This window comes from Schistocerca gregaria, chromosome 1 (assembly GCF_023897955.1).
Source record: "Schistocerca gregaria isolate iqSchGreg1 chromosome 1, iqSchGreg1.2, whole genome shotgun sequence".
In the NCBI taxonomy this organism is placed as follows: domain Eukaryota; kingdom Metazoa; phylum Arthropoda; class Insecta; order Orthoptera; family Acrididae; genus Schistocerca; species Schistocerca gregaria.
In genome coordinates, this window is record NC_064920.1 from 775,475,942 (window position 1) to 775,492,444 (window position 16,503).

Genomic DNA, 16,503 nt, shown 5'->3' on the forward strand with positions numbered 1-16,503 from the left:
TTCCGTTGAACACATACAGCCTTCTAAATTTTCATTAACATCTGTTACTTAATCATTGACATTATATATCTCTCGCGATACAAGGGTTTTTACAATTTCAAAGTTTCTTCATAAGAAAATAAAGAGTAAAACATCTTCTTTATAAGATTTATGGTTTAGCAACACCTCACTTCCAGGATTCAGTTGAGATCAGCCAAAAGGAAATGGAGCGTGGTTATTTGACTTGATAGTAATATGATACTTTTGTGCAAAAGGTTTGAGTATTTAATGATTCGCTCAGGAAATCTGGAGGCGTTTTGACTGTGGTCAAGGCAGATAATTTGTTTTTTCACCCATTTTGGTGCGGGATCGAGGTAAACTTTACTTTAAAACTTCGATCTGAATATTCGACTCCTCTATTTCAGGGCTTTTGATTACTTGTCTTTCGATATCTGTTACATACAACAAGTATTAACTTTGATTAGGTTTTATTGATGTTTCGAAATGGTTCTTTAGAATTTAAAGTTAATTTATATAATGTTCATGAATTTCATGGTATTTTTGACAATGTCTTTTCGTTGGATCTTTTGTGTTTTTCGTTTGTGCTATTAAAAGGTTATGTTTCAGTTTCAGTGTATTATATATTTTTTTACTTCCCTTCTCAGATTACATGAGCGCGTTTTACAAAACAATATTTAGTCGTTGTATTTCTATGTCGGAAGTTTAAAAGCTTTGTTGTGCAATGGAGAGCGTTTGTGGGGAATGCTGTACTGTTGAGGAGGTAGGAACCGCAGCAATTAGGCCGTCGCTGTTCCTGCTATGTTACCTCCGTCGCGGGGTTACGATACGTTGACATCAGCATCAGTTTGTTCATTTTCTCTATAGGGCTCAACACCTACTCGTCGGCGTTCATTACATGCATCATATGTCAGTATCAATTTTCTGCAGTATAAAGCTAAGCTCTACATCTACATGTACATGGGTACTCTGAAAATCATACTTTAAGTGCCTGGCAGGGGGCTCATTGAACAACCTAAACACTACCCCACTCTTGAACAACGCACGGAGAAAGCGAAGAACTATATCTTTTCGTGCGAGTTCTCATTTCCATTCTTCCATTATGATGATTGTTTCTCGAGATGGCGTCAACAAAATATTTTCGCATCCAGAGGAGAATGTTGGTGATTGAAATTTCTTTAGAAGATGCCGCCGCAAAGGAAAACGCCTTTGTTTTAATAATTTTAACCCCAAATCCTACATCATGTCCGTGATACTCTCTCCAATATTTCCCAATAAGGCAAAACTGCTGCCCTTCTTTGAACTTTCTCTATGTACTCCGTCAGTTCTATCTGGTAAAGATCCCACACCGCGCAGTGGAACGACAAAGGAGGATGGACAAGCGTAGTTTAGGCAGTCGCTTTAGTCGATCTGTTCCATCTTCTGTTTTAATATACGCTGAAAAGTAATACTACCAATAAATTAATTCTTTGCCCTACAACATGTTAGAATATTTGTTTTAGGTATCTGTTTTTATTTGTTTGATCCATATTCTTTAGTGGGGATTTCATTTTGCATTACAAACATTAGTGTACTTAGTGAAGGTCAGTACCCTGTTATTTTTATTATGAAGTCAAAAAGTTTCTTATTTATCATGAGGTGGCGAGTACTTTGTTCGTAGCTGTCTGTTCGTTTCTAAATTACCATTAGAAGCACGTTTTATAGCTTCTCGCAAGGTGAGTTTTAGTAACAGTTTTCAGTTGGTTCACAACAGTTTCAAAAGTGACGAATGACTCTCGCCACAGACTGGACTGTCGATGCCGGCCTAAGCACTCACAGTAGCTCTGCATAGCCACACGTGTACGCGGTATTCTCATCTCCAGAGTCTCTTTCGTTGTGACTGTGAAAATACGTTAAAGAGTAGGCCCACTGCAGAATTTGTCATTGGATTTACTCTACTCTTCGCAGTTAAGAGATCACAAAGGTAAGTGACCGTTTGACTAATTTTTTCAACAACTGTTCTCTCTACCGTTGCACTCATAGGTATCAATCATAAGAGCGTCCAGAATCGTCCATTTTGCGTTAATACAAATATTTCACTCACAGTTTTGAGTATATTGTGTTACGTTTTTCCCGTCTTCTTACACAGCTTGTATTCTACACGGTTTTAAATTGTTGATCCCAACGTATATATTTCCTCAATGGATCAAAATATTATTTTAGTTAAAAAAATTTGAAGTTTTCTGAAATACTGCGCATATAGATGTTACAGTATAATATACATTCCCATATAATATTAATGTTTACATCAACATTCTAACATGCGTAGTCATTTCTTTGACTTTCATATGATATGTACAAATTGGTTTTCGGAATCCTCTTAATTTTTAACATTTGCTTTAATTGCAGATGTATACATTTCATTCAGTTACATTACAGTTCTATGAGGATATCCTTGTTCATTCCCACAGGTAACAAATTTCTACTTTTACCGGATTGAAGGACATGGATAAGTGCAAAACAAAGCACACATGACAAAACTACTGCGGTACCACGAATGTAGTTGACCTATTGGTAATTGTCTTTAAACATCCAAGCTTATAGAAGACCTTCAGAGACCATCTTGCTTGTGGGTACGTTAAATTACATACACGTGAAAACAAGTACAGAAAGTGACTTATTAACTACTTGTAAAAATTCTCCTCTCTTACATATTTAAATGGATTATGTACATGTTTATTTACATTTCTCTGTATTTGCTTATTTTTCGGAATTGTGTTGTTTCGTTAACTCAGCCTTGCTGATTTTACTGTTTTGATGTTACTTAATTACTTTAATTCATGCCAATATCTTGAAATGCAGTACATTGACCTCTGTCTTTTACTACCGAATGGAAGAGTTGACATCATATTACTATTAACTGTGCATTACTAAGTTCATTCGTCTAGAGGCCTCTTTCTTAAAAATGTAATACATAAAAGTATCGTAACTATTTCGTTTCAGTTATTATGCCTTTTGTACTGTGTCCATAAATTTTCACATACTTACATGCTAAGACATTTTCGTATGCTAAATCACACCAGAAAAATCTACGTGAATTATAGGATGTTCAATCACTCATCACTATATTTACGAGATAAATCATTTAGTGTGATGTGTCTGACCATTATCCTCATTTCTCTTACATGTCTGTACTATAAAGTCATTACATTTAACATACAGTGTACACTATTTGTTAGTAACTTATATACCTGTTAATGTCTCTTTTTCTGTTTAAGTGTTATTGACACACGAATTCTTGACATATTAGACTACTATACGCTATAAAGTTTCATATCTGTTTTTGTAAAATTCTATAATTACAAGTACATTACATTTCACAAAACACGAAAATAATATAAAATCTTATTACTACTGTACAGAGCTCTTTAGATCCTTGTAAGGATACAACAATGCTATTTTTCCTGAACCTACTTCCAATACCCATCAGTAGCAATTTTTTATTCTTTTTCGTCCTAAGGCAAGGTTTTGCATGGGCTATAAGGAGCAACTTTGTAAGGTGTCAGGCAAATCCAACACCTTCCATGAAAACCCTGACATGATAAGCAAATCCAGTAGTATGTCACATAGCTCCGAATAAATCGTGACATTAAATTAACCAAAGTAATACGAGTAACGAGAGAGCAAATGGAATACCACAGACTAACACAAGAATGCCTAAATGCATGTCGTACCTTCCCACCGTGAGGCAGACGCAGTTCCGAGCGGAGAAACGAGGACAGAAGCCGAGAACAGAACCGTGTTAAGCTAGAAGGCCCTACGATAAGGGATGGACTGGACACCCACGTCGCCAGCTAACCACTAGGGCTCACCACCCGCACGTTTTAGCGTGAGACTTTTTCGCGTCTCAGGTACGTCAAGGACCACCCCCCAGCCCATGTTAAAAGCTAGAGCCCTCCAGAAAAACAGTATAGATCTTACAAGAACACAAAAAGGGCCACTACCACCAGCAAGTTTTAGCGTGAGACTTTTTCGCGTCTGAGGTACGTCAAGGTCCACCCCCCAGCCCATGTTAAAAGATAGAGCCCTCCAGAAGAACAGTATAGATCTTACGATAACGCTAAAAGGACCACACCAGCTGCAGGTTTTAGCGTGAGACTTTTCAGCGTCTCTGTTATGTTGCAAACTTTAAAAACATTGCCCCACCACGAAAAGTATAACGTTTCTCATTGGATAGACAGAATTTTTGTAGGTGGAGCTTAAGATTAACATTGAGACCCTGATTGGTCAGATGAAAACACAGCCAGATAGTTTTTTTAAACCAACTTCGGTAAATTGTAGTAAGGAGAAGTTAGGAGAGAGTTAGTTCCGAGACGGCGAGCTGGATGGCTGGTGCGCCGGCCGCTGTCACCCTGACGCTGCCTAAACACCGACAAGGTAATGAACTCAGGCGATGCCGCATTTTTGAGCGCATAAGGCTTCACTCAGAACTGCAGAAGTCTCATCTGTTAAACCCCCTTTTTTGCGTAATACTAGTGTCGATCGTAAATTAAAGCTCATGGTGTTCACATTTGCCACTTGAAGTAAAGATCTGAAACGCGATGATTTTTTTGTTTTATAGTTATTGAGAAGCCACGTCAGCCACTGCAATTTACGACAAGTTAGATAAGTAATTAAAGACAATTGAGGGTCACTGTAGATCATTTTGAAAGTTTTCTCTTTTGTGAAACTTAATTTAAACCTAGATTATAGATGTGATATGGCATAGGTCATCCTTCGATCGATTGTAGAACTTGGAAACCCATTCAGGCAATATTCGTTCACAGTTTTGTTGAACGCAGTTGGTTTTTACCATCCTGTATTAAAACATCTTCTTTTATCAATAGTGCAATTTATAAACGATGTTTTGTGAGTAGAATAAAATTTCCAATGGTAAACTTAACTGCTTTTTCGACATTATTTTACCAGCTAACTAAAAATAGGAAAGCCTTGAACCCTTTCCACTAAATTTAGTTAGTATTAAGATTCTTTTACAGGGAGTGCAGTGGAGCTGACGCTGAGATCATTAAGTATTTGGTTATATCATCGCTAGTCTCACTGAACTCTTCTGAATTCTACATGTCATGTGTGGTCTGGCGTCTACTTACCAGCAACACGTCCCAGGTTCCAACTAGTTAATTTCCTAAAAAACACGCTCAGAGCGTCGTTGCGCGAAAGTGGTAGGGAGACACGATGTAGAACAAACAGACACCACCATGAATGTTTAGACCTTGTCCCCTACATTTAACTCCTGTGTTTTGTGTAATTTTTTGTCTGAAGTTTCCTTTCTTTTCCGAGAACTTTTGGTCAGTGAGATGGTCTGCCGGATATTTTCCTCCCATTATTCGTCCTCTCACTGTTACTGTGGGATCGGGCTTTAAACATTCATTGCTCTCACATATTCCCAAGAATATCTCTTCTGTTGTTCGTGTCGCAGACATGTGAAATATATTGTTGATTACTTATTCAAAGGGTGCTAGGTATTTTATCCGCTTCTTTATTTGTTCGGTGTATATAGGCGAGTAAATCTATTGATTTCCTCAGATATTCTCCCTTATAGGTTTACTTTCTGGATGAAATTTGAATGTTAAAATTTGTTTTATTCCACTTTCCTGCAGAAACGTTTTCAATCTTTTATCTGTAAAGTTGAATTCACTGTCAGAGAAAAGCGTTAGCATCTTGCAAAACTGTGGGATGCAGTCGCTAGCAAATTCTTTTTATAATAGAAGCAGCTGTCAATAACTACATGGTATACATTCCGATATGTTTGGAAAACAAATTATACGCAGATATTAAGTACCTGACAACTCCTATAGTCTGCGGTAGGGCGCCTGCAACGTAATTGATATGGTTTCTAATGGTTTTTCTACAAGAATAGCGTGAATTCTGTTTTGTAACTTTTGTTTAGTAGCTTTGTTCTCTGACTGTTGTCCTGCATACCTCCCACATTGAGACACGTGTCTAAATAATACCCACACTTTAGCGCCAAAGAAACTGGTGTAGGCATGCGTATTCAAATAGCACTGTATATGTAAACAGGCAGAATACGGCGCTGCGGTCAGAAACGTCTATATAAGACAACAAGCGTCTCGAGCAGCTAGATCGGTTACTGCTACTACAATCGCAGGTTACCAAGCTTTAAGTGAGTTTGAACGTGGCGTTACAGTCGACGCATGAGCGATGGAACACAACATCTCCGAGGTAACGATAAAGTGGGGATTTTCTCGTACTACCATTTCACTACTGTACCGTTAATGACAGGAATCCGGTAAAACATCAAATCTCCGACAACGCTCCGGCCGGAAAAAGATCCTGCAAGAACGGGACCAACGACCACTGAAGGAAATCGAGCAACGTGACTGAAGTGCAACCCTAGCGTAGATTCAATGCTAGACCATCAACAAGTGTCAGAATGCGAACCATTCAACGAAACATCATCGATATGGGCTTTCGCAGCCGACCCTGGACTGCTGATGACTGGAAATATGTTGCCTGGTCGAACGAGTCACGTTTCAAATTGTATCGAGTGGATGGAGGTGTACGGGTATGGAGACAACCCCTGGAATCCATAGTCCCTGCATGTCAGCAGGGAACTGTTCAAACTGATGGAGCCTCTTCAATAGTGTGGGACGGGTGCAGTTGAGTGATATGGGACCCCTGATGCATCTAGATACATTCTGACTGGTGACACGTACGTAAGCATCCTGCCTGATCAACTGCATCCATTCATGTCCGTTTCGCATTCCGTCAGAGCTGGGCAATTCCAGCAGGGCAATGTGACACCACACACGTCCAGAATTGCTACAGAGTGGCTTCAGGAGCACTCTTTTGAGTTTAAACACTTCCGCTGGCCACCAGACTCCCCAGATATGAAAGTTATTGAGCATATCTGGGATGCCTTGCAACGTTCTATTCAGAAGAGATCTCCGCCCCCCTCGTACTCTTATGGATTTATGGACAGGCCCGCAGGATACATGGTGTAAATTCGGTCCAGCAGTACTTCAGATATTAATCGAGTCCATGCCACATCGCGTTGCGCCACTTCTGCGTGCTCGCGAGTGTGCAACACGACATTAGGCAGGTCTAAAATTTTTTTTCGCTTTTCAGTGTATGTTTAGTGCCTTTAATTAGATACACATTGAAGTTTGACACCTGTTCCACAAAGTCAGAAAATTCTGGCAAACGCTGGGCTACACTTTTATCTTTATAGCTTATATGTAATATCTCGAAGTTGTATTCCTGTTACAATAATGACCATCTACCTAAAATTGGTGTTGAGGTGTGCGCCTGAGAAGACAGCTAAGGCCTTTGTGATCTCAGTATACCTTCAAGTGATTTACATATATGTAATAATGAAATTTTTTGAAAGTCCAGAGGCTAGAGCATCTGATTCTACAGCGGAATATGACTTTTCAAACTCTTTTTAATATTCTGCTGGCAAAGCCTATTATGTGCACCTCTATTTGAGATAAACGTGACCCAAGACCTTAACATGGAGTATCTGTAGCAATGCAAAATCCTTTGCTCATGTCCAGTGGTATAATACTTTCTCATGGACTGGAGTTTATTTAATTTTTATGAGCACTACCTGACATTTTTCTGTCCACTACCACGGAATATTCTTTGTTAATAACTTTAATAGATTAACGTTGTTCAGTAGTTGATGTGAAAAGAAGTTTTTAAAGAACGAAGTGAGACTGAGAAAGACTTTGTTGTTTCCGAGTTGTTGGTGGCAGAAAATTCTTAATGGCTTTGATCTTTTTAGGATCTAGTACAGTGCCTTCTGGTGATACGACAAGGTCCAGAAATCTGAGCTGCTCTCTTCCATGCTCAGATTTATCTTGGTTAACTGTTACTGCAAAGAGTAAACATGTGCGTAATACTTTTTCTGTTATCTCGAACTACTCCTCCCATGTAGACATAGCTATTAATAAATTATCTACATAGGGCGTCTCTGAGTCCGGCAATTCTGGTTCCAGTACTGTGTCCAGCGTTGTAATAAAAAATCCCGCGCTGACGTCTAGGCCAAAAGGAAGTACCCTAAGTTGATAACTTCTGCTACAAAAAAAAAAAAAAAGCTGTATATTGTCTGGAATTCTCTGATACGAGAATCTGCCCCTATGAGGTCTCAGATCAATGTTAGGTAAGTACCGAACCCTACAAAACTTTTAGATCTGCTCCTTGAGCATCTCAATCTCGTTTGCTTTATTTATTTTTTTGACATCGAAACTAATTGCTCTTGTCCTTTTGGTTTGCCAACTGCTGACAAAGTACCACTACTAAGCAAAGGTGATATTTTAGTTACCCTGCAGTCTAGCATTTTTCTAAGTTCCTTCCTTACGGTTTTGCGTTTTGTTCATGCTGTTAGGTAGGGAAATGAGCAGTATACCTTCGCGTTATATTTATAGCTCTTAATGAATCATCGTTCGTGAGGAAAGACATTAGTGCTCTGTAGCATCGAGGAATCATGACTGTGCTACAGTACTTTGAATGCGCTTCAAATTAGATTCAACATCATTGTTACTAACGTATGACTTCCATTTGTCAAGACAGTGAGACTGTATGTCAATAACGTACGATATTTCTTCTGTATAATGTTTACCGTGTTACCCTGGCAGTAATATAGGGATTTCAACATATCCATATATATTTAATACTTTTAGAGTATTGCACCATTATTACTTTAAAACTTTTAGACCATCGTTGTTATAGTCTTCTGATGTATCGTGCCTGGGTGGTTATTACTGAGCGTCATTACTGTTTGAAGGCTTTTTGATCCCTAAAGCTACTATTTTGAATTCCAACTAAAAAGTGGTAATGAATACTCAGTCGGCGTTCGTAAAAAAAAAGAAGTACACGTTCGACTTGTGGAGGGAAAAATATTTAAACGACACAATGCGATGAGCAATCGATCGCTCTGCCATTAAACAATATGAGCTCAATTTCCTGCTACATCTGCCTGAAAAATAGAAAATCATTAAACAAATTCAGTGCGGTGATATGAATAGGTTCGCAACAATAACTACAGAGACATATATTTATGAATAAAAATACGATTATTCCATAAAAAACTTTAACACTGGGATTTCAGGTCTCCGCCTCCTCCCTTTAGAAAAATAAACGTTGGTTTTTTGCAGAGGTTTCCTGATTCATACATACAGTCTTCGAATGTTTCATTAACATCTATTAGTTAATCATTGATATTATATGTTACTCGTGATGCAAAGTTTTTCACAATTTGAAAGTTTCTTAGTAAAAATAATAAAGAATAAAGCGTTGTTTTATAAGATACGCTGTTGTGTGTGTGTGTGCAGGTTAAGAAGACATTGAAAACATCATCACACCAGTGTGCTGCAACATTACCGCTTGGTTACGTTTATGTCGGATTCTTTGTTTAAGCAGAATGCCTAACCAGTTACTCTTATCTTGGTTATTCTGAAATTAACATGCAGTACATTGTCACAAACCTGTATTCTTGGTGTGGTCGTGACCATTGTTTCGCAATCGGACTTCGATTTTCTTTATGCTAGTATGTCTTGTATGTCTGATTCAATAACTCAACGATTCCACAGTCGTAATTAAAAAGTGATTAACTAAGGGAAAGCACATAACCACACTTGGTCAGCTCGCTTCTTCGGCTTGCGGTGCTGCCTGAAGTTGTAAAACTATATACTCCTCAAAAAGTCAGTGCCCCTAGCAACGGGCGAGGCTGCAACCACCACTACATTCACCGCACCAGCTGGCAATTTTGGCCGTGACGTGAACATCGACTCATCAGGAAGTAAAGCTTGCAGCACCCATTCCACTTTTCCAGATTAACCTGACCACTGATTGCGACACTTTCGACAACACTGAAAGGCAAATCTCCCATTCGTGAAAGAAATGTGGTCTGATAGGACTCTGAAAAGATGTAGTACACATTGCTGAGGTTACTAACTAACATCTACGCCAAAAAAGGTGGTGAATAATCATTTGTGTCTCAGCTTTGTATATGTGCGAAAAGACTGCGTGCAGAATCGCGGTTTGGGAGGCATTGGTGCTCGGTTCCTATTTGAGATAGGAACGAGGGGTGAAGAGTTTTTGGATAAGCACGGACCTGCTGTCATTTGCACAGGTATTCGAACATTTGTCTTACGGTAGCTATTTTACAGTAGATTAAATAAGGTTTCAACGACGAACCGGAGGTTGCGCACAGACAAACTGTGCGAGTTGATTAGTTCATTTTGCAAACGATTGTAATTGGGCTGAAGCTAATGCTTAGCTAATAGCATCATTTGTACGTGAACCGTTCGGATTTTATGTAAAAAAAAAAACAGTCACCTTCGTTCGGATTTCACGAGCAAAATAAGTCACTCTTAGATAGAATTAGAGTGAGACTGATGGTTATGATTTGGTTCACGAGTGTATCGGACCTTGGTCTAAGATGACTTTTAACCGTTTGAAAACATTTTGCTCCGTTTGGATTTTACGAATGTTTTTCTTGGAGGTTTATGAAACGCGTTGAAAGTATCCCGTCTAACCTCCTTGCCTAGGGACGCGAGATGAAAGTTAATGTCGTCAAGCCCTGAATGAAAATTGCGTAGCGGATAACTGGGGAGGGGAGTTTGAGGGCGCTACCTAGAGAGCATGCCCTTTCTGTATGATACTAGGCAAGAGGCTGGAGGGCTCACACGCTGATGTGTGGTTTCCTGCATTATATATCTTTTATCTTAAATGAATTCCTTTAACTTGACTTTTTTGTGATTTTTAAGGTATGTTAAAGATTGATGACAATTCATTACCTATTTACTTTAAACATTATCACCCGATTTTACAGCGATTGCAGCAATTGGTCCCGTTTACAGATATTACAATTTTACAACTTATAGCTCGGGTATATTATATACTAATCTGCACGCACATTTCTAGGGGCAAGACAGAATTTCGTTGGCCAAACGTATACCACCAAAGTCTCCCAATATTCTACACAGGACATCCACTATTTGGGGAGGTTTACGGGAAAACTGGGGACCAGATACGTTAACACAGGGGCTCAAATTTCCGAAATTAAACGAGGAAATTCATTTCCTTACACAATCCAAAGCTGGAAACAAAAGAATTATTACAAATATTCAAATACCTCTCTTCCATGCGTGAACATTGAGACAGACGCACTGAGGGCACGTCTGCTCACTTACTCATCTTCTGTAACACTCCTTCGAATATGGTGGGCACCCGGAAGTCTTCCTCTAGGGCCCCGGTGGAGGGGGTGGTCGAACCATTTGGCCGCGACCAACCTCTCCACGCCAAATCTTGTGACACTGGAACGTCTTTGACTTTTATCTGCCTGTGATGTCTCTCTGATCCCCTACCAAGGAGTGAGGTTGGCACTTCAGAACTACTTCCCCACTAAGATTTGGCCACGCTTTACGGAAAGGTGTGAGGAGGATTAAGATAGTTCATGTGCAGATTCACACTCACGTACAAGAGAAGGATAATAAACGTCACATATAAATACGTATTATGTAGCCCGACACATTTCTTTCCACCCATCCACATGGGTTCTGACGCACCCGCGGCCGGCCGCGTCGTGCAATAAAATTGGTGGCAGAGCCACCTCTGTTTGTATTTCTCTGTCCGAGTGAGCACGCGAAACCTGCTGCTTATAGAGAGGAAACTACTGTACCGTATCAGCGTCACTTCTATGCTTTAAACTTGTACCAATCGGTTCAAACTTTTCACGAAGGGAGATAAGCGGATAAAGTCAAAACGAATCTTTTTCATCAAATAATCGTTTTCGTTCGAGATCTAATGGTTTACAGTCGAGCTAATGTGGCACGTAAAATTTGTACTTACGTGAATTGAACGCGCGGGAACGTTTTAAACTGAATGAAATAGATAAAAAAAGGCATTCTTACTCGTATAATATTGACTTTTTTCGTCTGTGATTCAGACTTGTGCGAATCGGTTAAAATTTTGTAGAAAGGTAGACAAACCCGTTTACTTAATAATCGTCTTGTTGTTTTGTGAAAGCTTTATTCATTGCCACGCTATAGCGATCTTATACTCGTAAAAACCCATCTTACGCTAATCGCACGTGCTAATACGGTTTAAGTATGAAAAATCACACGTTTGCACATGAAACTTTTTCACAGAAAAGCGTTACATTTAAGCATTGCATGTGAATATAATAAAAAAATCTGGTTATTACAGTTGATTATTTTTTCGTTTGTTCGTTTAATTATACGTTAAAGCTTTTATTCACAAATGGCTTAAAATCACGAAAAATCTTTGTACGTGCAAAACGACGCATGTACCAAACCAGAATTATGCCCAGCCCTGTACAAGGTGATATACTGTTTGATCGAGCATTTAAAGCTGTATCGATGACAACGCAAAAAACTGATCTAAATCGGTATTAAAATAATTGTCAGAGAAAAAGTCATCTTATTTCTAAGAGATAGAAAATTTTTTGGTGCGTTTTCTTCAAAAACTATTATGTTATATCATAGAAAATTTATTTTCAGACAAAAACTTATGTTCATCAGGTTTCGTACAGGACTGAAAAGCTAGTAGTATTTTTTCCTCCTTACATCGTTTCGCACCGATTCTGCTCTTTTCAGCCAGTCATACTCAATTCAGGTTGGTTGTTGCAACATATGGCCTGAAAAATATTCACATGAGTTTCTTTAACGGTAGTTTCATAAAATATAATAAGATGTGTGCTTTTCAGTAGTTGATTATTTGTTGCGATAATCATTCAGCTTGTGATGTAGTAAGCCTTTAAATAAGTTTGTTTACGTAATATGATTCTATCGTAAGTTTATTTACGCAATGTAAAACTATTTACATACATTATCATCCTAGACTGTACACAGTATTTAATATTTCGTTAGGTATCGTATTTATGTTTGCTGCTATTTTGTGCTCAGAGTTAAGTATTTAAGATTATTTATCAAAGGTTTGCGTAGCCACTTTCATGCGTATGTGAATAAAATGTGAGTTACTATAAAACAAAAATATAAAAAATTAAAAAATTAAACAAAATTTGAAGAACTGTAAAGGTATAAAGAAAGATAAACTAATAACAAATAAAAAATATAAAAACATTAGAAAATAAAAAATGATAACAAGTGATCTTGATATGGAATTTTTAAAACAATTCTATCATGTAGAGAATTTTTAAAACACTGAATGACCCGCTTTAAACAAAAAAGTTGGCAGGTTTTGAGAATCCAATAAATAAGTGTAAACGAAATGTGCGAAATTTTTCATCGTTGCTGAGGGACCGAAAGGACAGCCGAATTAGATCACTGCCCACCAATAAACTCTGCAGGCTGTACTCACTGAAATGCAAAATTGTAGTGTTGCCATTCAGGCTAAGGTTTCCGAAAGTTTCCTAAAACGATTAAAGGAAATTTTGGACGGCTGTTGTGAAAATGATGTAATCGTTTCCTTCACGACTCATGTCCTGCCTGGGACTGTCTCTAATGGCTTATTTGACAAAGAAAAGTCAAACTCTAGTCTTCCGCCCTTCAAAAAATGTGTGTGAAATCTTATGGGACTTAACTGCTAAGGTCATCAGTCCCTATTCTGCTCTTCATATTTGCGTCAGCATAGTAGGTATTCGTTTCTGTTCTGCATGTCAGGTACGTATTTGCTCCAAGGTGGTGCCAGTAGGTGAATGACAACACATTTATGAACAAATTTCCCAGTATTCCCCACGAACATGTTACTCATGAAAATTGGAAAACATTTCGAAACACACTGTTGCCTTAATGATGGGCATAGGTATGACTGGCTCCACGAAATGAATGAAGTTTCCCGACTCATTGATAAATATTCAAAGTAGACATCAGCGTAACTTGTTTACGTGCTGAATTTCAATGCGCCCCTGTTTTCCTAAGTTCGTAGGTCATTACGTGCCTCACTGTCTTCGTCACGAACGCCGTTTCCAGGTCAGTGTGTTGACACAACTGATTATCGCCTCTGCTTTAGCGACTCTCGCAGCCGATTTCGCCTGCTCTGTGTCGTTACCGCAGCCGGCTCTGGCCGTGACGGCGGGGCCGCGAGGCAGCGCTTATCGCGGGCTGGCGAGCTGCTTTGTTTATCTGGCGCAGGTACAGCAGCAGCCGGAGGTGGAAGCCAACAGCTGGCCGCTGCTGATAACGAAGCCCGCCAAGGCAGGGTCGCTCCGCCCTGCGCTGCGGGCACGTGGCAGCCGCGGATCCCTTTGCACTTATGGCACCTTACAGAATATTGTTGTACAGGATGTCCGTGGCCCGCTGTAGTAGACTTTTCTTCTCGAACACGGCACGTACGAGCTGTTTCAGCTTTACACGAAAAGTGAATAGACAGTCAAGGAGAATCTGAACTGTGAGCCGCGCGTTCCCTCGTGTTGCTTGTAAACTGCAACAGTTTCAGAGTTTCGGATGCGAATGTGTCGCAATATTAAGATCATCGAATAGAATTTTCAAAATTAGCTCTGACCGGTTGAGAGTAGGGGTAATGCGCCGTCATTGACACCGGGCCCTTCTGTGTCATGGTGTGCACTAAACCGTTCATCTTGAATTTCCCGGCGGCGCTGCCAAGCGAGGTAACTGAGGGTATAGAGGGCGTTGTTGTCCTCGCCATAACGAAATGGACAGATACATGACGTTTGTGGAGAGCTTTTTCCAGTGGGAGTTCGACAGGATGGCAACCAGTAAGCCGGCGTCCTACACTATGACGGCGGCCCCCGGGTATATGCATGAAGTGGACCTCCCCTTTCCCTCCATAATGCCTGCCCTCATCCAACCCCACTCTCGTCTCCACAGAATATCATGACACCGTCCACACATCGTCTTTCACATCAAGCTCCCCCTCCCTTCCGCCCCCGCCTCCTTTCTCCTAACATACATCATCATCCCAGACACTCTTCTCCCACTTCAGTCTATTTTATTTTAAATAATTTGGTGAAGCGTGCTGTAGTCCACCAGATTCATCCATACACGCAGCACCATAATTGCATGTAGCAAATATCACACACTAACATAGTTACATTTGTCCGCCCCGATAGCTAGCCGGCTCGATAGCTCAGCGTGTTCGGTCAGAGGGTTAGCGGCCCTCTGTAATAAAAAAAACTGAGTTAATGGATCAACGACGAACTTAAACTGGTGTCTTACGGCGTCCGCCCCGAGCATGTGCAAGGAACGAAAGCGAACAAGACGAGATTTAAGAAAAAAACAATAGCTGAGTGGTCAGCGTGACGGATTGCCGTCCCGCGCGCTCGGGTTCGATTCCCTGCGGGGTCGGTGATTTTCTCCGCTCAGGGACTGGGTGTTGTGTTGTCTTCATCGTGATTTCATCCCCATCCTGCGCTCAGGTCGCCCAATGTGGCGTAGAATGTAATAAGACCAGCACCAAGGCGGCCGGACCTGCCCCGTAAGGGGCCTTCTGACCAATGACGCCAAACGCTTATTTCCATTTCATTTCCATAGCTACATTTTAATTAAATACCAAACCAGCCTGGTTCTTATGAGGATCTTCATTTTACTAGTAAGATAATTTTATTATGTTCAGAATAAAACCATAAAAGCTACTTAATTAAATACTATGTAATGTCACAAAACTTGAAATAATATCTAGTAGTGTAATGCAAGACAAAACAGGAATCAATAGGTAATTCCGAACAAGTACATCAGTTTGAATTTCTCTGTCAACATGTTAACTGTTAATGCAACGTATTTGCCTTTTGACATTTTAGGAGACCAGACAGTAATGATGTTTTTCCATCAAATTCAAACAGACGAATTGTTAATATTTTTTAATTAACGATGTAATCACCCTCGTGATCAACATTCTTTTGTCATCTAGTGTGCAAATTTTCACTGCAGGATTGATAAAAATCGATTAGTTTCTTAGAAAAATGTCTGGAGATAGCATTATGCACATTATTCACATTTTCGCCTCTTATAAAATGTTCTGACGATCGGAATAAATGGAAATCCGATGGTGCAATATCGGCCGAGCATGCTTAACGGGGCATACCTCTACCCTAATTAATTAATTTTTTTCCGGGGTCCGTCTTGCGCACTGCGATTTTGCACTATCGTGTTGCAGAATAATTGCCTTTCTGTTGGCAATCGCTTGGCCGTTTTCAGTTAGAGATTAATTTACTCGATCCGGTTCTTAACATTCAAAGTCTACATTCACAGTCTCCCCAGGTTTCAGCATTTCACAATGAACGACCCCACAAATACTCCAGCAAACACACAAAAGCGCACTTTTGGAGTGTAGACCTGTCTTAACTGTAATTCTTTGCGATTAATTCGGAGAGAGACACTGCATTTTGCGTTTGGGTTATCATGGAGGACCCACCTGCCACCTTCAGTGACGAAATGATGAAAAAATGCTTCTGTACTGTGCTACGAAAGCAGTAAGTTGAATGTGGTGGATCGGTTAGGTTTGTTACCCTTCAACAATGTCCTGCATATGTTCTTGGATGGTTGACCGAGGTTGGTTAAGAGT